The sequence below is a fragment of the Rattus norvegicus genome (assembly GCF_036323735.1).
Source record: "Rattus norvegicus strain BN/NHsdMcwi chromosome Y unlocalized genomic scaffold, GRCr8 chrY_unlocalized_20, whole genome shotgun sequence".
NCBI lineage: Eukaryota > Metazoa > Chordata > Mammalia > Rodentia > Muridae > Rattus > Rattus norvegicus.
This window is the reverse complement of record NW_026947379.1, coordinates 259,360-279,541: the sequence shown is the minus strand read 5'-3', so window position 1 is coordinate 279,541 and position 20,182 is coordinate 259,360. Positions and strand designations below refer to the sequence as shown.

At 40.4% G+C, this 20,182-nt stretch overlaps 1 long non-coding RNA gene across 3 annotated transcripts in view; it reads left to right on the top strand.

Moving 5' to 3' along the window:
• The window catches only part of LOC120099735 (uncharacterized), a 64,708-nt gene extending 58,052 nt beyond the window's left edge, over positions 1 to 6,656 (top strand). For all 3 annotated transcript variants that reach the window (XR_010062166.1, XR_010062167.1, XR_010062168.1), the window contains exon 4: positions 6,450 to 6,656. This is a non-coding gene — a long non-coding RNA (uncharacterized LOC120099735). The remainder of the gene's footprint in view (positions 1 to 6,449) is intronic.
• Positions 6,657 to 20,182: the final 13,526 nt, after the last annotated feature.

The window sequence follows — 20,182 nt, the reverse complement described above, 5'->3', positions numbered from 1 at the left end:
AACTTATGGGACACAATGAAAGCTGTGCTAAGAGGAAAACTCATAGCGCTGAGTTACTGCAGAAAGAAACAGGAAAGAGCATATGTCAGCAGCTTGACAGCACACCTAAAAGTTCTAGAACAAAAAGAAGCAAATACACCCAGGAGGAGTAGAAGGCAGGAAATAATCAAACTCAGAGCTTTAATCAACCAAGTAGAAACAAAAAGGACCATAGAAAGAATCAACAGAACCAAAAGTTGGTTCCTTGAGAAAATCAACAAGATAGATAAACCCTTAACCAGACTAACGAGAGGACACAGAGAGTGCGTCCAAATTAACAAAATCAGAAATTAAAAGCAAGACATAACAACAGATTCAGAGGAAATTCAAAAAATCATCAGATCTTACTATAAAAGCCTATATTCAACAAAACTTGAAAATCTACAGGAAATGGACATTTCCTAGACAGAATCCAGGTAATGAAGTTAAATCAGGAACAGATAAACCAGTTAAACAACCCCATAACTCCTAAGGAAACAGAAGCAGTCATTAAAGGTCTCCCAACCAAAATGAGCCAAGGTCCAGACAGGTTTAATGCAGAATTCTATCAAAACTTCATAGAAGACCTCATACCAAAATTATCCAAACTATTCCACAAAATTGAAACAGATGGATCACTACCGAATTCCTTCTATGAAGACACAATTACTTTTATACCAAAACCACACAAAGACCCAACAAAGAGGGAACTTCAGACCAATTTCCCTTATGAATATCAACGCTAAAAAACTCAATAAATATCTGGCAAACCGAATCCGAGAGCACATCAAAACAATCGTCCACCATGATCAAGTAGGCTTCATCCCAGGTTTGCAAGGATGGTTTAATATACGAAAAACCATCAATGTGATCAACTATATAAACAAACTGAAAGAACAAAACAACATGATCATTTCATTACATGCTGAGAAAGCATTTGATAAAATTCAACACCCCTTCATGATAAAAGTCCTAGAAAAAATAGGAATTCAAAGCCCATACCTAAACATAGTAAAAGCCATATACAGCAAACCAGTTGCTAATATTAAACTAAATGGAGAGAAACTTGAAACAATCCCACTAAAATCAGGGACTAGACAAGGCTGCCCCTCTCTCCCTACTTATTCAATATAGTTCTTGAAATTCTAGCCAGAGCATTCAGACAACAAAAGGAGGTCAAGGGGATTCCTATCCAAAAAGAAGAAGTCAAAATATCACTATTTGCAGATGATATGATAGTATATTTAAGTGATCACAAAAGTTCCACCAGACAACTACTAAAGCTGATATACAACTTCAGCAAAGTGGCTGGGTATAAAATTAACTCAAGTAAATCAGTAGCCTTCCTCTGCACAAAAGAGAAACAAGCCGAGAAAGAAATTAGGGAAACAACATACTTCATAATAGACCCAAATAATATAAAGTACCTCGGTGTGACTTTAACCAAGCAAGTAAAAGATCTGTACAATAAGAACTTCAAGACACTGAAGAAAGAAATAGAAGAAGACCTCAGAAGATGGAAAGATCTCCCATGCTCATGGATTGGCGGGATTAATATAGTAAAAATGGCCATTTTACCAAAAGCGATCTACAGATTCAATGCAATCCCCATCAAAATACCAATCCAATTCTTCAAAGAGTTAGACAAAACAATTTGAAAATTCATCTGGAATAACAAAAAACCCAGGATAGCTAAAACTATCCTCAACAATAAAAGGACTTCAGGGAGAATCACTATCCCTGATATCAAGCAGTATTACAAAGCAATAGTGATTAAAAACTGCATGGTATTGGTACAGAGATATTCAGATAGACCAATGGAATATAATTGAAGACCCAGAAATGAACCCACACACCTATGGTCACTTGAATTTTGACAAAAGAGCCAAAACCATCCAATGGAAAAATGATAGCATTTTCAGCAAATGGTGCTCGTTCAACTGGAGATCCACATATAGAAGAATGCAGATCGATCCATGCTTATCACCCTGTACAAAGATTAAGTCCAAGTGGATCAAGGACCTCCACATCAAACCAGACACACTCAAACTAGTAGAAGAAAACTAGGGAAGCATCTGGAACACATGGGCACTGGAAAAAATTTCCTGAACATAACACCAATGGCTTATGCTCTAAGATCAAGAATCGACAAATGGGATCTCATAAAACTGCAAAGCTTCTGTAAGGCAAAGGACACTGTTGTTAGGCCAAAACGGCAACCAACAGTTTGGGAAAAGATCTTTACCAATCCTACAACAGATAATGGCCAAATTATATCCAACAGATATATCCAAAATATACAAAGAACTCAAGAAGTTAGACTGCAGGGAGACAAATAACCCTATTAAAAAATGGGGTTCAGAGCTAAACAAACAATTAACTGCTGACGAATGCCGAATGGCTGAGAAACACCTAAAGAAATGTTCAACATCTTTAGTCATAAGGGAAATGCAAATCAAAACAACCCTGAGATTTCACCTCACACCAGTGAGAATGACCAAGTTCAAAACTCAGGTGACAGCAGATGCTGGCGAGGATGTGGAGAAAGAGGAACACTCCTCCATTGTTGGTGGAATTGCAGACTGGTACAACCATTCTGGAAATCAGTCTGGAGGTTCCTCAGAAAATTGGACATTGAACTGCCTGAGGATCCATCTATACCTCTCTTGGGCATATACCCAAAAGATGCCCCAACATATAAAAAAGACACATGCTCTATTATGTTCATCGCAGCCTTATTTATAATAGCCAGAAGCTGGAAAGAGCCCAGATGCCCTTCAACAGAGGAATGGATACAGAAAATGTGGTACATCTACACAATGGAATATTACTCAGCTATCAAAAACAACGACTTTATGAAATTTCTTAGGAAAATGGTTGGAATTGAAAAATATCCTGAGTGAGCTAACCCAATCACAGAAAGATATACATGGTATGCACTCATTGATAAGTTGCTATTAGCAAAAATGCTTGAATTACCCTAGATGCCTAGAACAAATGAAACTCAAGACGGATGGTCAAAATGTGAATGCTTCACTCCTTCTTTAAAAGGGGAAAAAGAATACCCTTGGTAGGGAAGAGAGAGGCAAAGATTAAAACAGAGACTGAAGGTACACCCATTCAGAGCCTGCTCCTCATGTGGCCCATACATATACAGCCACCCAATTAGAGTATGAAGCAAAGAAGTGCAGACAGACAGGAGCCGGATGTAGATCGCTCCTGAGAGACACAGCCAGAATACAGCAAATACAGAGGCGAATGCCAGCAGCAAACCACTGAACTGAGAATAGGACACCCGTTGAAGGAATCAGAGAAAGAACTGGAAGAGCTTGAAGGGGCTTGAGACCCCATATGTACAACAATGCCAAGCAACTAGAGCTTCCAGGGACAAAGCCACTACCGTAAGACTATACATGGACTGACACTGGACTCTGACCTCATAGGTAGCAATGAATATCCTAGTGAGAGCACCAGTTGAGGGGGAAGCCGTGGGTCCTGCTAAGACTGAACCTCCAGTGAACTAGACTGTTGTTGGGAGGGCGGCAATGGGGGGATGGTTGAGAGGGGAACACCCATAAGGAAGGAGAGGGTGGAGGGGAATGTTTGCCCAGAAATTGGGAAAGGGAATAACACTCGAAATGTATATAAGAAATACTCAAGTTAAAAAAAATTCTCAAAATAAGAGTTGAGCCTCTTCTGAGACTACAATCCCCATGACTCTCCCACAAAGAAAGCCTAAATACCCAAAAGGAGAGCAATGCCTGACCTACTCCAGGGAGATGTGCCAATTCTCATTCTTAGAATCTAACCAAGGAGTGGAAACTTTGACAATTGTTTTTAAAATGTGACAGTCTACAAAAAAAGGCAAAAAACTCAGAAATGGCTAATAGATTAAAAAAAAAGAGTTAGAATTATATTGTTAAATGATATTTCCCCAACATCAAGTAAATATATTTTATTTTGCTTCAGTTAATTAAACATGCTATAGGAGGAAAATTTTAATTTCCTCTTTTTTGTTAAACAAAATTTAACTTTTACATCCCCCTACCTATCAGAAAATCAATATTCTTATACTGGAAGATGTGCCAGGCACAGGTCAAATTTCTAGTATAACCTGTTATTACAATCATCAGTCTTGTCAGTTTCAAATGATTGTTCACATCATGCCTGTAAAACACAATGATAAACATGCAGTATAACCATAAGGGCAGTGCAATGGCGTAAATAGCTTGGTGATAGCCAACAGCTCTCTAACTTGGCTTAAGTCCTGTTCAATGAAAATCGTTTGTAGTAGAAATGTAGCCATGTATATAAGACTATTGAAGCTGTGGGTGCGAAGGAGAATGTACAGCCCCTTACTTACTTAAGCCAGTATCATATCTAACAACAATCAAAGCCATGTGTCCTTATATACAGAATTAATTACAGTCTCTGGAACAAACATCACAGTAAAAATCCCAGCCATAAAAAATGCAGGATAGTAATTTCAAGCCCAGTCTCAATGACTATATCTACAAAATGTCACATGATTCAAGGCTGAGGAACATTACCGAAGAGGAAGCATGAAGATTGTAAGAGACTAAAGTTTTCTATGAGATGGTGTCTCAATGTAACACCAGAAATTACACTTATATCATCTCACTAAAACTACTGCCTAAACAACAGCTGACGAAGAGAGGGAATGGAGAAGAATGGAACTTTAGTTCTATTTCTGTTTAAAATTCTTCTTCTTCTTCTTCTTCTCCTTCTTCTTCTTCTTCTTCTTCTTCTTCTTCTTCTTCTTCTTCTTCTTCTTCTTCTTCTTCTTCTTCTTCTTCTTCTTCCTCTTCTTCCTCTCTCTCTCTCTCTCTCTCTCTCTCTCTCTCTCTCTCTCTCTCTCTCTCATTGTTGGAGATTTCATGTTTACATTTCAAATGTTATTCCCTGTCCATGTTTTCAGTCCATGAGCCCCTTAACCCTTCCCCCTACTCTTCTGTAAGGGAGTTCACATTCCCACCCATGGCCTCCCCACACTTCCCCTTTTTCCCCAACACTGGGGGTCCTACCTTGGTAGAAACAAGAGTTTCTCATTACATTTTTCCCAGCAAGGCCATCCTTTGCTACATATGCAGTTGGAGCCATGGGTCTGTCTATGTATAGTCTTTCTCTTGTGGTTTGGTCCTGGTATCTCTGGTTGGTTGGCAATGTTATTATTATGGGGTTGCAAATCACTTCAGCTCTTTCAATACTTTCTCTAATTCCTCCAACCGGGTTCTGGTTCTTGGTTCAGTGGTTTGCTGTTTCCATTTTCCTCTGTATTTGACATATTCTGGCTGTGTCTCTCAGGAGGGATCAATATCCAGTCATTGTCAGTCTGCACTTCTTAACTTCATCCATCTTAACTAGTTTTGGTGTCTGTACATATATGGGCTACATGTGAGTCAGGCTCTGAATGGCAGGTCCTTCAGTCACTCTTATGAACTTTGCCTCCTTATCCCCTGTCACGGGTATTTTGGTTCCCCTTTTAAAGAAGGAGTGAAGCATCTGCATTTTGGTCATCCTTCTTCAGCTTCATGTGGTCTGTGTATGGCATGATGGGTATTTCAAGCTTTTTGGCTAATATCTGTTTATCAATGAATGCATATCAAGTGTGTTTTTCTGTGATTGAGTAACCTCACTCAGGATGATATTTTCTAGTTCCTTTTATATGACTAGAATTTCATGAAGTCATTGTTTTTACAGCTGAGTAATATTCCATTTTGTAGATGTACCACATTTCTGTATCCATTCTTCTGTTGAAGGGCATCTGGGTTCTTTCCTGCTTCTAACTATTTTAAATATGGCTGCTATGAATACAGACAAATATATTTCTCGATTGTATGTTGGACAATATTTTGGGTATATGCTCAGGATAGTTGTAGCTGCGTCCTCATTCATGGAATGTCCAATATTCTGAGGAAACTTCAGTGTGATTTTCCAAAGGGTTGTACAAGTCTGAAATCTCACCAACAATGGAGGAGTGTTCCTCATTCTCCACATCCTCACCAGCATCTTCTGTCACCTGAGATTTATATCTTAGCCATTCTCATTGGTGTGAGGTAGACGCTCAGATTTGTTTTGATTTGAATTTCCCTGATTACTAAGGATGTTGAACATTTATTTATGTGTTTTTGGCCATTTGATAACCTGCATCTGAGAATGTTTTGTAACTCACAGTACCCCATTTTTAATTCTGTTTTTGCTTTCTAAAGTCTAACTTCTTAAGATCTTTGTATATTTTGGATATTACCCACTATCAGATATAGGATTGGTAAAAATGTTTTCCCAAACTGTTGGTTGCAGTTTTGTCTAAATGACAATGTATTTTGCCTTACAGAACTTTGCTATTTTATGAGGTCCTATTTGTCAATTCTTGATCTTAGAGCATAAGTCATGTTTTTTTTTTTTTTCAGGAAACTTTCTCCAGTGCCCATGTGTTGAAGACTCTTCCCCATCTTTTCTTCTATTAGTGTAGTGCCCACCTCGACCAGCAAGGAAGACACATCACCGTTGGATTCTTCTCAACAGCCTTTATTTCAGGAAAACCTCATTCTTGATGAGGGGGGCCCCGAGGGAAAAAAGGCACTCCCCCTAAATACAAGAAAGGCTGTGGTTGTAAATTTGTCCTCTGGGGATTGGTGGAGTATGAAATACCTTATTAGCGTGAATATCACTCCAGTCTGATAACTGCCGGAGAAATGTCAATACATGCACATTGTAGGTGTTTATCACTAACAACCACAAGATGTCGGAGCCATCTTTAGACACTCCCTACATCTCCCTCTTTTTTGTTTTCTAAAAATGACTGTCTAGATCTTGGTGTCACATCAGTATATGTCATTGTTTCTGTCTTAGGTCGTTCTTCTCCAGGACTCAGCCTTACTTGTCCTTGTGTAACCCTATCGACACCAAGCCCCTGTCTTAGGTTGGTCTGAACCTGAGGAATGGTGTCCGTCTCTGGATATAATGACTTCACATGACAGTGACAAAATATAGTCTAGGGCAAACTCTTAATTTTTTAAAGAGGCCTGCCATATATTGGGAGATGCACCAATTTCAATGGCAACCATAGCCTGGTAAACAATCGCTTTGTGTCTGTCATGTTCTCGTTGTAAACTGCAAAAGAGCCATAGACATACTCCACATCCCAAGAGGACAATGGCTCCCCAGGCAAAAATGCTAGCCCATTCTTTAAAAAAAAGAGAGCATTGGTAATCCATGATGTGAAATCTCTAAACGTGATGGGTTCCATTCTAGTATTGTTAAGGACAGGAATCTGTATCAGCAATTGTCTTGATAATTGCTCTGCTTTCATGGACCAGTTTCCTTTTAGATAATTTGGGATTTCTTTGTTCTGTTAGAATACTGAGAAAAGTTAACCTGTAAAGAGTAATACATGAAAAACTACAATTATGTATCCTAATCAAAGTTGTAATGTTCAACTTAGCAGAATTATTGATTGATGTGTTTTCACTGCCTGAAGAAGCTACTTGGGCAATTTGACTCAAAGCAGCCAGGATGGTTCCAGTGCCCACAGCACTATTGTTCATAGGATCTAACCAATTGGCCAATGTGGTCCTTCACAACCATATAAAATGCTGGGAGGAATTTTTAAGAGTGAAACATAATGTATGTAACAAAGAATTATTAGTGGCAGTATACCGTTGGGGCAATTCTACATTTGGCGCTATACAAGGAACATCATGCAAACAGGATGTACAGAAAAAGTTGGAAAACAGTAGAATTGCTGTGAATTGGGATAAGTACTGGCCAGTATCTGGCAATGGCACACAGAGTGAGTGAATCAACCTGGATTACCATTTCCACCAGTAATGGTAGGGTTCGTAGTCTCATCTTCACGAATAGCAGGAGGCAGTTTGCAAGTCAAATATTCAGGCACCCATATTGGATTGTCTTGATTCTGTGGAAAAACACAAACAGCGCCCCTAGATCTCAAAATTACGAGTCTGGGCCACACCATTCACCAGTTAAAACATCCTTCCACTTTAAGTCTGCATTAGCCATAGGTTTAGTAGCAGCATGGCGATCCGCAGCAGTGCGGCCATGCACATCTAAAATTAAGAAATTTAGAGTAAAAGGAGCTAAAGACAACTGTTCTCTTGGTGTTCTGCCATTGGCAATTTCCCCTTTTTGTTTTTGAAAGAGCTCTTTTAAGGTACGATCTATTCTTTTCACAATTCTTTGACCTTGGGGATTGTATGGCAATCTAGTACTATGACTGACCTGCACTGTCTGGCAAAATGTGTGAAAGGAGTTTACAGTGTAGGCAGGACCGTTGTCTGTATTGAGACTATCAGGCTTTCCCCAGGCTGCCCATGTCTGTAAGCAATGACTAATGGCATTACGAGCCTTTTCACCAGTCATCAGAGGGGCATGTATAATACGGGAACAGGTATCAACAGAAACATGAGCATATTTTAAATTTCTAAATTGAGATATGTATGTGAAATCCATCTGTCAAAATTTTCGCGGGATCAGACCACGAGGGTTAATTCACACATGAGGAAGGAGGTGTAACTGAACACAATTCTCACCTTTATACAACATCACGAGCTGCAGCTCTAGAGATTTTAAATTTTTGTTGAAGAGTGAAAACAGGAACATGAAACTTTTGATGAAATTCTCTAGCGAGATCAACCAGAGCAGCATGAAAAATAAACTTTCTACGAGTACTAGCATCCATCAGGATGTTATTATTGGCCATGGGACCAGGCAATTTAGTATGAGCTCGGATATGTTGTATGAAAACCTTATTTTTTCTGGCCCAAAACAATTTTCGTAATACTAAAAGAATTTGACCCACAGTACTAGTCGACATAATTGGCCCTGCAATTTCAAGTGAGCGCAGAGCATTAACTACTTAAGCAGAATCAGAAATTATATTCAAAGAATCATGAAATCTTTTAAAAACTTCCAATACAATTTTACATTCTGCAATTTGGGGGGTGCCTGGACTGTACTGAATTAATACTGGTTCTTGAGAATAAACCATATAGGCACCTACACCTGTTTTGGAGCTATCTCTATAAATATCTAACGCTCCAGACAAAGGCTCTGAGGCAGCGAATTTAGGAAAGATCACAGGATGTTCAGTAAAAAATTGTAACAAACGATCCTTAGCATAATGATTTTCAAACTCTCCATCAAAACTACAGCATAATATGGCCCAGTCATCTATCAGGGCACACAATGTTTCCACCTGAGTGGTAGTATATGGTATAATTTTCTTGGACAAAATAACAAAATGCTGAATACAAGATTTAACACCTAACATAGCAAGCTGTTCGACAGCAGAGGAAAAATATTCAAGGGTTTTATTCGGAGAAATATGGGGATAAATCCACAGTAGTGGTCCTTTTTGCCATAGCACTCCTGTAGGCTGACGAAAAGTTCTCAGTATACACAAAAAGAGAACCTCCTTTTCCTTTTACCTTCTTAGCATTGCTTTTTCCAGTCTTTCTTCTACTTTTCTCAAGGATGATTTTGCTTCCTTGGTTACAGCACAGGGTGATGTAACCTGAGAATTTCCTTTCAGGATCTCATAGAGTGGTTGTAAATCTACTTTAGGCATTTTAATATAGGGTCAAATTCAATTTCTTCTTCCTAGTAACTTTTGAAAGTCATTTAATGTTTTTACATGATTTTTTCATCAAAAGACTGACAAAAGAATTGTAACCAGTTCACCTGGGACTTTCAGGACCTCAACAGTGGCCCTTTATCAAACTGTCTCAGAGGGCTAAAGGCCCATGGAAAAGAAAACATTAATCTTGACCTTGGTCACAACCCCTTATTGGAGTAAGGTGAAGAGCCTATGTCAAGACTTTCACCTCTTATCATCTTAGAGCAAAGCCTGTTCTGTCTAGAAAGACAAAGTTACTCATACTCTGCTGTAGACATTTTTGAAACTACTTTAGGCACCCCCTGTCCCCAAATCTGGGGCATTTTTACCATAGGGGCAGAAACTGGCTGCTGAGGGGACAGGATCAAAGGCACTCTCCATGTTAATGATGATGAAGGGGAAAAGTAACTTAATGCTGGAGATCAAGGGGAAAAGTAACTTAATGCTGGAGACTGACTCCTCTCTTGGAATAAAGCCAGCAGATAAGGCAGACTCTCTTAAGGAAGTTGTCTTAATGAGCACTCTCTTTCTGTGAGCAAATGTTGAAGGTCAGGTGTTCAACTGGGAGCAAGTGGAATTTTTTTTTCTGACCTTGTTCTTTGTGTTATGGATAAATTCCTTTCTAGTTCTTGTTTTACTTAGAGTCTTCCCCCGCCTTACTCTCAGCCTTTTCAGATCGTTCTTTCTGTAACATTTCTAACACAGCCTGTCCCTTTTTTATAGCCTGTTAACAGCATTTCTGATCTTCTAGGCAGGTATTCATTAAGTGCCAAACCGGCCCATCCTCTGTCTTTAAAGTTGCATGCTCCCAAGTAAAATTTAAATCTTATCCCAGCTTATCTCAGCTGTCCACCATGAGATTCCCAGAGAGTTAGCCAAGGAGTAATGGCTTCGAAATCACTAAGAAATCTCTCTATAGTGCTTCTTTTTATCCTGTCTATTTCTTTCAAACAGCTCTTGAAGAGCCAGGAAAATTGGGTGAGACTGAGAAGTTTCCATGTTCACTGTAGCAGCTCCGCAGCTAGTTTTGCTCCCCCCTACTGTGTGGGCTGGGAACACAAGCACAGACAAAACACTATGTTTCAAAAATTAACATTGGGAATCAACCAACACACCACTACTAGAGCAGGGTCCATAAAATTAAATTTCCTTTTACTACACTTACTCCTTAGCCAGAGGCCTTATCTGGGGAAATTTTATTTAAGAGTGATTTCTTCCTCAAGTTTCCTGGTCTCTTTTCCTTTTGATTTTAAGCTTACGCTGACCAACAAGCTCCTGAATAGCTGACAGGAGGGGGTGGAGTGTGAGTTTCCCATGATCTACGACCTTATTTACTATTGATTTACGAGCAGGGCAAGCTGGAGTGTTTATTTACACACCAGTTTGTAGCTCATCATTAGTGGTCTCTACCCAGCACATGTATTCATGGCCTGGATGGTGGCAATTCAAACAGTAGCAACACCACCACACAAAAAGGGTAAAAGGCAAAAGTGTAAGTACAACCCACAGAAGATCATTTGGGGAAAAAAAAAAAAAACTTTGCCACGTTTCACTCACCTTTTTGCCTGTAAAACAAGGCTTTCATCGTCTCTGCTTACTCCAGAGAAACTTATTTTCCCATTAGGGAAATTTTATAGTCCCTAACACACCAGAACTTGATCGACACTATCTGGGATACTATCGTCCCTTTTCTGGGAGCTTTATGATCTCTTATCCAGGAGCTTTATCGTCCCATCAAGAAACTTCCTCACGTCACAGTCCTGAGGCTGAAAAGTTCCGAATCCACTTGAGAAAAGAGAATTTTCTTGGGTCCCTGTACAAGTTGTAGTGCCCAAGTCATCCAGTAAGGAAGACACAACACCATTGGATTCTTCTCAACAGCCTTTTTTGCAGGAAAACCTCATTCTTGATATGGGGGACCCTGGGGAACAAAGGCACCTGACTTAAATACAAGACAGGCTGTGGTTGTAAATTTGTTCTCTGGGGATTGGTGGAGTATGAAATACCTTATTAACATGAATATTACTCCAGTCTGATAACTGCTGGAGAAATGTCATGACATGTACCTTGTACTAATGATCACCGGATGTCGGAGCCATCTTTAGCTTCTCCCTACATATTAGTTTGAGTGTATCTGGTATAATGTGAAGGTCCTTGATTCACTCGTACTTAAGCTTTGTACATGGTCTTAAAATGGTATAATATGCCCTCATCTTCATGCTGACTTCCAGTTCAACCAGCCCTTTTTTCGGAAAATGTTATATTTCTTCCTTTGGATGGATTTATCTCCATTGCCAAAGATCAAGTGAAAGGTTTGTGGGTTCATTTCTGGGTCTTCAATTCTTTTTCACTCTCTATCTGTCTGTTTCTCTACAAACACCATGGAGGTTTTATCACTATTGCTCTGTAATACTGCTGGAGTTCAGGGGTGGTGGTTCCCGCAGAAGTTCTTTTATTGTTGAGGATAGTTTTAGCTATCATGGGTTTTTCTTATTCCAAATGATTTTACAAATTGCTCTTTCTCTCTCTATTAAAGAATTGAATTGTAATTTTGACGGAGATTGCATTGATTGTGTAGATTGCTTTTGGCAAAATGGTCATCTTTACTATATCAATTCTGTCAATTCATGGGCATGGAAGCTCATTGTATCTTTTGAGTTCTTCTTCAATTTCTCTCTTCAGAGACATGAATTTCTTGTCATACAGATTATTCACCTGCTTGGTAAATCTCACAACAAGATATTTTACATTATTTGGGACTATTGTGAAGTGTATGATTTCATTATTTTCATTCTCAGCTTGTTTATCCATTTAGGATAGGAAGGCTCCTGGTATGTTTGAGTTAATTTTATGCCCTCACACTTTGCTGAAGTTATTTATCAGATTAAGTAGTTCTCTGGTGGAACTTTTGGTGTCACTTAAGTATACAATCATATCATCTGCAAATAGTGATATTTTGATATCTAACCTTCCAATTGTATCCTTTTGACCTCCTTTTGTTGTCTGGTTTCTCTGTCTATGACATGGAGTCCTGTTTTAAATAAGTAGGCAGAAAGTGGTGCAGCCTTATCTAGTCCCTGATTTTAGTGAGACTGCTTCAAGTTACTCCCCATTTAGTATGATGTTATCTAGAGGTTTACAGTATATTTCTTTCACTATGTTTAGAAATGGGCCTTCAATTCCTGATCTTTCTACGACTTGTATTCTGAAGTGTCACGTCCACCTCGGCTGGCAAGGAATACGCAACACAGTGGGATTCTTCTTAACAGCCTTCATTGCGGGATCACCTCTTTACTGATAAGGGGAACTCGAGCGGGAAAAGCGCTTGCCTTATGTAGAGAAGAGACTGTGGTTATGCTAATTGTCCTTCAGGGATTGGTGGATCATGAATCACCCCACTATTACTCTGCTACTTGTCCTTCATGGATTGGCAGAGCATGAATCCCTCATTAGCACATTCCTGTCCCATCCAACTGATGCCAGGTGCAAATTCCATGCATGAGCAGTATGCAAATACCGTTGTTCACCACAGCAGGGCTCTGGATTACCTCATTATCATAAGGCCGCCCTGGCAAGTGGACAAGCCTATGCATCCTCGATAAGTCATTTACTACCACACGGGACAGGATGTCTGCGCCATCTTTGTTTTACCATGCTGCTCCCCACTTCTCCCCCTTTTTTGTTTAATAATATGAATGGTCTAGATCTGGGTGTAACATCATTCTTTTCATTGCTCCTGTCTTAGGTCATTCCTGATGATGACTCAGACTTACCCATCATTGGGTTCACATACAACCACTGGGCCTCCTGTCTCAGGTTGGACCGAACTCGAGGATATTTACCCATCTCTGGATACAATGATTCCACATGACAATGACAAAAATGATCTAGGGCGAACACTTAATCTTATAAAGAGGCCATCCCTATGTTGGGAGAAGCACCATTTTCAAAGACGATCATAGCCTGGTAAACAACCGCTTTTTGTCTGACATGTTATCTTTTTAAATGGCCAATAAGCTAGAGACATACTCTGCATCCAAGGAGGAAAATATCTCCCCAGGCAAACATACCAGCCCACTCCATAATAAAGGGAGAAAGCATTGGCAATCCATGACGTAAAGTCTTCAAATGTGATAGGGTCCAACCTAGTGCTGTTAAGTCAGCAATCTACATCAGCAATTGTCTTGATAGTTGCTCTGCTTTCATGGAATAGTTCCCTTTCAGATAATTCAAGATTTCTTTGCTCTGTTGAGAATGGTGAGAAAAGTTAACTTGCAAAGGAGTAATGCATAAGCCTCTATGGGAAGAAAAGCAGGACAGCTGTGTAATATGGTAAGGTGCTTCAATTTGTCCTTGAACTAAATCTATCCTTTGATTAACTAATAGGAGGCCAGATACCAAATGGGTATATTGCTCACATTAGAGCTTATATTATATTGAATATTGAAATGTGGCTCTACGCAACCGAATGCAAGGCAGGGAAGAGTTCTTTAAATAAAACATAAGGTTGCGACAGAGAAAAGTTAATGGCTGCATAGCATTGGGGCATTTCTCCATTTGGCAAAATACAGGGAGCATCACACAAACAGGAGGCAGAGGAAAAGTTTGGCAAAACAGTTGAATTGCTATGAACTGGCATGGGTACTGGCCAGGATCTGGCAGTAGCCCACAAGATTAGTGAATCAACCTGGATTACCATTCCCAGCTATAGTAGGGTTCGTAGTCTCCTCTTCAGGAGAGCAGAAGGCAATTTTTGAGTCAAGTGCTCAGGTACAAATTGGATTTTCTTAGTTCTGCGGAAAAAGACAAACAGCTCCCCTAGACCTCGAAATCACAAGATCTGGCCCACACCATTCACCAGTTAATACTTCCTTCCACTTTTCTTCTGCATTACTCATAGGTGTAGTAGCAGCATGGCAATCCGTGACAGAGCAGCCATGCACGGACAAAATTAAGAAATTTAGAGTAAAAAGAGCTAATGAATGTTCTTCTTTTGGTGTTTGGCCACTGGCAAATCCCCCTTTTTGCTTTTTATAAGCTCTTTTAAGGTACAATGTGCTCTTTCCACAATTCCTTGCCACTAGGGAGTGTATGGTAATCCTGTAGTATGACAAACCTGCATTGTCTGGCAAAATTCCTTAAAGGACTTTGCTGTGTATGCAGACCCGTTGTCTGTCTTAACACTATCAGGCTTTCCCAGGCCACCCATGTGTCTAAGCAATGACTAATGGCATTACTAGCCTTTTCACCAGTCACCAGAGTAGCATGTATAATACCAGAACAAGTATCAACAGAAAAATGAGCATATTTTAAATTTCCATATTGAAATATGTGTGTGACATCCATCTGCCAAAGTTTTAGGGGGATCAGACAACAAGGGTGAATCCCCACATGACAAGGGTGGTGAAATTGAACACAATTCTGGCAACTAACACCACATCACGAACTGTAGCCCTAGAGATGTTAAACTTTTGTAAAGGCAGGAACATGAATCTTTTGATGCAATTCTCTAGTAAGATCAACTGGAGCTGCTTGAAAAATAAATTCTCTACGAGTACTAGCATCCACCAAGTCGTTATTATTGTCCACAGGACCAGGCGAATTAGTATGAGCTCGGATATGTTGTATGAAAAACTTATTTTTTCTGACCCAAATCAATTTTTGTAATTCGAAAATAATTTGACATACAGTATTAGTCGAAGTAATTGGCCCTGAAATTTCAAGTGAGCGTAAACTACATAAGCAGAATTAGAAATTAAATTAAAAGAATCATGAAATATTTTAAAAACTTCCAATACCATTTTATATTCTGTGATTTGGGGTGTTCCTGGACTGTACTGAATCAATACTGTTTCTTGAGAATCAAACATGTAGGCACCTACACCTGTTTTGGAGCCATCTGTATAAATATCTAATGCTCTGAGGCAGTGACCTGAGGAAAGATCACTGGATGCTCAGTAAAAAATTGTAGCAAAGGATCCTTAGGATAATGATTGTCAAACTCTAAATCATGAAGTTAGACTAAAGGGGGACAAATAACCCTATTGAAATATGGGGTTCAGAGCAAAACAAAGAATTCACAGCTGAAGAATATCAAATGGCAGAGAAACACCTAAAGAAATGTTCAACATTTTTAGTCTTAAGGCAAATGCAAATCAAAACAACACTGTGATTCCACCGCACACCAGTCAGAATGTCTAAGATGTAAACTCAGATGATAAAAGATGCTGGCAAGGATGTGGAGAAAGAGGAACAGGCCTCCATTGTTGGTGGGATTGCAGACTGGTACAACCACTCTGGAAATCAGTGCAGAGCTTCCTCAGAAAATTGGACATTTAACTACCTGAGGAACCAGCTATACCTCTCTTGGGCATATTCCCAAAATATGCCCCAACTTGTAACAAAGACACATGCTCCACTATGTTCATAGCAGCCTGATTTATAATAGCCAGGAACTGGAAAGAACACAGATGCCTTCAACAGAGGAATGGATACAGAAAATGTGGTACATCTACACAATGTAATATTACTCAGCTATCAAAAACAATGACTTTATGAAATTCATAGGCAAATGGATGGAAGTGGAAAATATCATCCTGAGTGAGTAACCCAATCACAGAAAATCACACATGGTATGCACTTATTGATAAGTGGGTATTAGACCAATTACCCTATATGCAGAGAACATGTGAAACTTAAGAAGGTTGACCAAAATGTGAATGCTTTGCTCCTTCTTTAAATGGGGAACAATAATATACTTGGGAGAGGATGGGGAAGTAAAGTTTACAACAGAGACAGAAGGAACACCCATTCACAGTCTCCCACACATGTGGCCCATACATATACAGAAACCTAAGGAGATAAGAGATGATGCAAAAAATGAAGGCTGACAGGATCCAGATGTAGATCTCTCTTGAGAGACACAGCCAGAATACAGCAAATAAACAGGCAAATGTCAGCAACAAACCACTGAACTGAGAACGGGACACTTGTTGAAGGAATCAGGAATCAGTTGAGCTTGAAGGGGCTCGAGACCCCATCTGAACAACAATGTCAACCAAGCAGAGCTTCCATAGACTAAGCCACTACCCAAAAACTATACATGGACTGACCCTGGGCTCGAACTTCATAGGTAGCAATGAATATCCTAGGAAGAGCACGAGTGGAAGGGGAAGACCTTGGTCCTGCCAAGACTGAATTCACCATTAAATGGGATTGTTTTGGGGAGGCACTAATGAGGGAGGAAGGGGAGCTAGCACCTATATAGAAGGGGATGTGTATGGGATACGGGGATGTTGGTCCAGAAACTGGGAAAGGGAGTAACAATTGAAATGTTAAAAAACAAAATAACCAAGTTAATAAATATGGAGAAAAAAAAGTAATTTTCAACATGTTTAATCATAAGGAAAATGCAAATCAAAACAACCCTGACATTCCACGTCACACCAGTCTGAATGGCAACAAAAAAAAAAATCTCAGGTGACAGCAGATTCTGGCAAGGATATAGAGAAAAAAAAGAGCACTCCTCCATTTTTGGTGGGATTGCAGACTGGTAAAAATCATTCTGTGAGCTTCTTTAGAAAACTGGGCATTGCACTATCTATGTACCCAAGTATATCTCCCCTGAGCATATACCCAAAACATTCTCCAACATACAACAAAGACTCATGCTCCACTATATTCACAGAAGAAGATGGAAATTACCCAGATGCCCTTCAAGAGAGGAATGGATACAGAAAATGTGATAAATCTACACAAAGGAATACTACTCAACTCTCAAAAAATGACATCATATAATTCATAGGCAAGTGGATGGAACTAGAAAATATCACCCTGAGTGAGGTAACCCAATCACAGAAAAAACACTCATGGTATGTAGTCAATGATAAGCGGATATTAACCCAAATGCTCTGATTTCCCAAGATGCACAGACCACAGGAATTTCAAGAAGGATAACTGTAATGTGGATGCTTCACTCCTTCTTTAATAGGGGAACAAGAATACCCATAGTAGGGCACAGGGTGTCAATGTTTAGAGAAGAGAATGAAGGAACAGTCATTGGGGCCCATACATATACAGCCACCAAACTAAATAAATGGATGAAGCAGCAAAGAGTGGCAGGCTGACAGGAACTGGATGTAGATCTCTCCTGAGACAGAAAGCCAGATAATGGTAAATACTTAGGCAAATGCCAGCAGCAAACCACTGAACTGAGAAACGGATCCCCGTTGAAGGAATCAGAGAAAGGCCTAAAAGAACTGAAGGGGCTTGAGACCCCATGTGAAATAACATGCCCACCAACCAGAGCTTCCAGAGACTAAGCTACTACTCAAAGACTTTACATGAACTGACCCTGGTCTCCAAAATCATAGGAATCACTGAATGCCTAGTAGGGGCACCAGTGGAAGGGGAAGTCTTTGGTCCTCCCAAGACTGAACCCCCAGTGAATGGCATTGTTGGGAGAAGGGCAGTAATGTGGGGGAGAATCGGACAGTAACACCCCTGTAGAAGGGGAGTGGGAGGGGCTAGGAAAATGTTAACATGGAAACCTGGAAAGAAAATAACATTTGAAATGTCAATAAGAAATTCTCAAGTTAATAAAGATTGAAGAAAAAAAAAAACACTCCTTCTGGAAGAGGAGAATGTATCATTTTCCGTTCAGTATCTGTGGGAAGAATTTTGGACACTTGGGCAAATGTGGAATAACCCTATAGAACATTGGAAACATTTGGTTATTTCCGCAAAGTCTTGGGTGGGTAGGAATATCTTGGGGTAAAATGGGAGATCGAAGTTCTCCATGTCTAGATAGGGAAGGATGTTGGGAACCTGGAAAGTGTGGGGAAATTACCTGTCCAAGTTTGTCAGTAGAAGAGTCAGCAGAAGGTGGCCCAGGCACAGTGTAATCTACTTTGAATCTTTCAGTGTTCTCTCCAGTACTGTGTTTTGTAGATGTTGCAGGCACTCTGGCTACCAACTCGTCAAAGTCCATATTTTCTTCAAACCCAGTAGAAATAACCCACTTTTTTTTTCATCTTCCCAAGAATGAGCACTAAAGATGCAGCCACTCTTTTTCTGGTAGCAGGATGTAAGCACATGTTCTGGTATCCCTGGTCAGTGGGTTACTCAGTGATCTGCTATCCTTGGTCAGTGAATTACTCATGCCCTCAGGAACCCTCAGAGGAAGTGGAACTGTCCATTTCTTCTTCTCTGTCAGTTCCGGTCTGTGGTCTAGGACCCCCTTACTGACTGAAGCCTTCATATGATCTTCGAGTTTCCGTAGCTTTTCTGTAGCACGAATATCAGGTTTTTTTGAATCTCTGGTCTTCATAGGGTTTTGTGCATCTGAACTTGTACCGAGTGCGTCTAAGTAGTCCGGGAGGTACAAAGTCGCTCGGGTCTCTGCTGTTCAATTGCTTCCCACACTGGTGTAGGAAGTTATAATCCGGTTGGGGGACACTGAAGGCGGTCTCAGGTGGCGAACACTGGGAACCCTTAAAGTGCTTCCCCCATTGGAGTCCGGTGTTATAATCATCTTGGGGGAATCTAAAGGCGTTCCAAGGCCGAGGAGGCTGGGAAATCGGCGGTGCATGGTCAGAGGGTAAAGTCCGGGATGAAGCTCACTGGCCTCTCTCCACACATCTGGCCTTTTAGTCGTTAGGAAATTGAACAAGAAATGGCAAATGGGCTACTACTCGTGAAGTGGCAGTGAATGTACTTCCCAGTGGTAAGGAACATCAGTTGAGCTGTATCATTTGAGTATTGCTCTCTCTCCCGAGAACTTTGGACAAGTCCGGAAGGCAAAGCAGGGAAATCTCGAGTGACCATTGATCTCAGGAAACAACCAAAGCTCGAGAGGGCCTGTCCTCGAGTTAGCACGGGGCAGTAGCGAGGACTGCATGGTGCAGTCGCGAGGTCTGCACGGGGGTCGTGAGGTCTGCACCGGGAAGTCGCAAGGTCTGCACGAGGCAGTCGCGAGGTCTTCATGGCCCAGTCAGGAGCTGCCTCACTTGTCAATTCTGCTTGTAGTAGCGGGCGATCATCCAAGCTTTCTGAATGGGGAGGATCCCTGTCGACTCTCCTCCTTTGAATCCAGAGTGCTATCTGCTCTTGTGCACACTGTCAGGGGCCAAGACAAGGGATTCTGGAAGGATCAACATGAATGGAAAGGGCAAGGAGTGCTTAAGACACTGTGCAGTCAAGCGACTCTTAAAACAGGGTAGTTCCCTGTAAACTGGAGGCCATCAGTGGTGCAGTCATGTGTCTTGGAGCCTCAAAACCGAATGTGAAAAGCTGATCCAGACCCTTGCTCCTCAGAGACTGCAGGGACTAGAAAATCACTGGTGGACTGTGTTAGGGAATGAACATGTGATAGGATATGAATAGAGCATAGAATGCATGTGATTGATATTAGAATTCCATGTGACTTCCAGGTGTTTCTGTGATGCTTGTGACTTGGTGTTCATTATTTTTTCTTGTCCTAAAGCTCTTAATATTATTTCCATGATG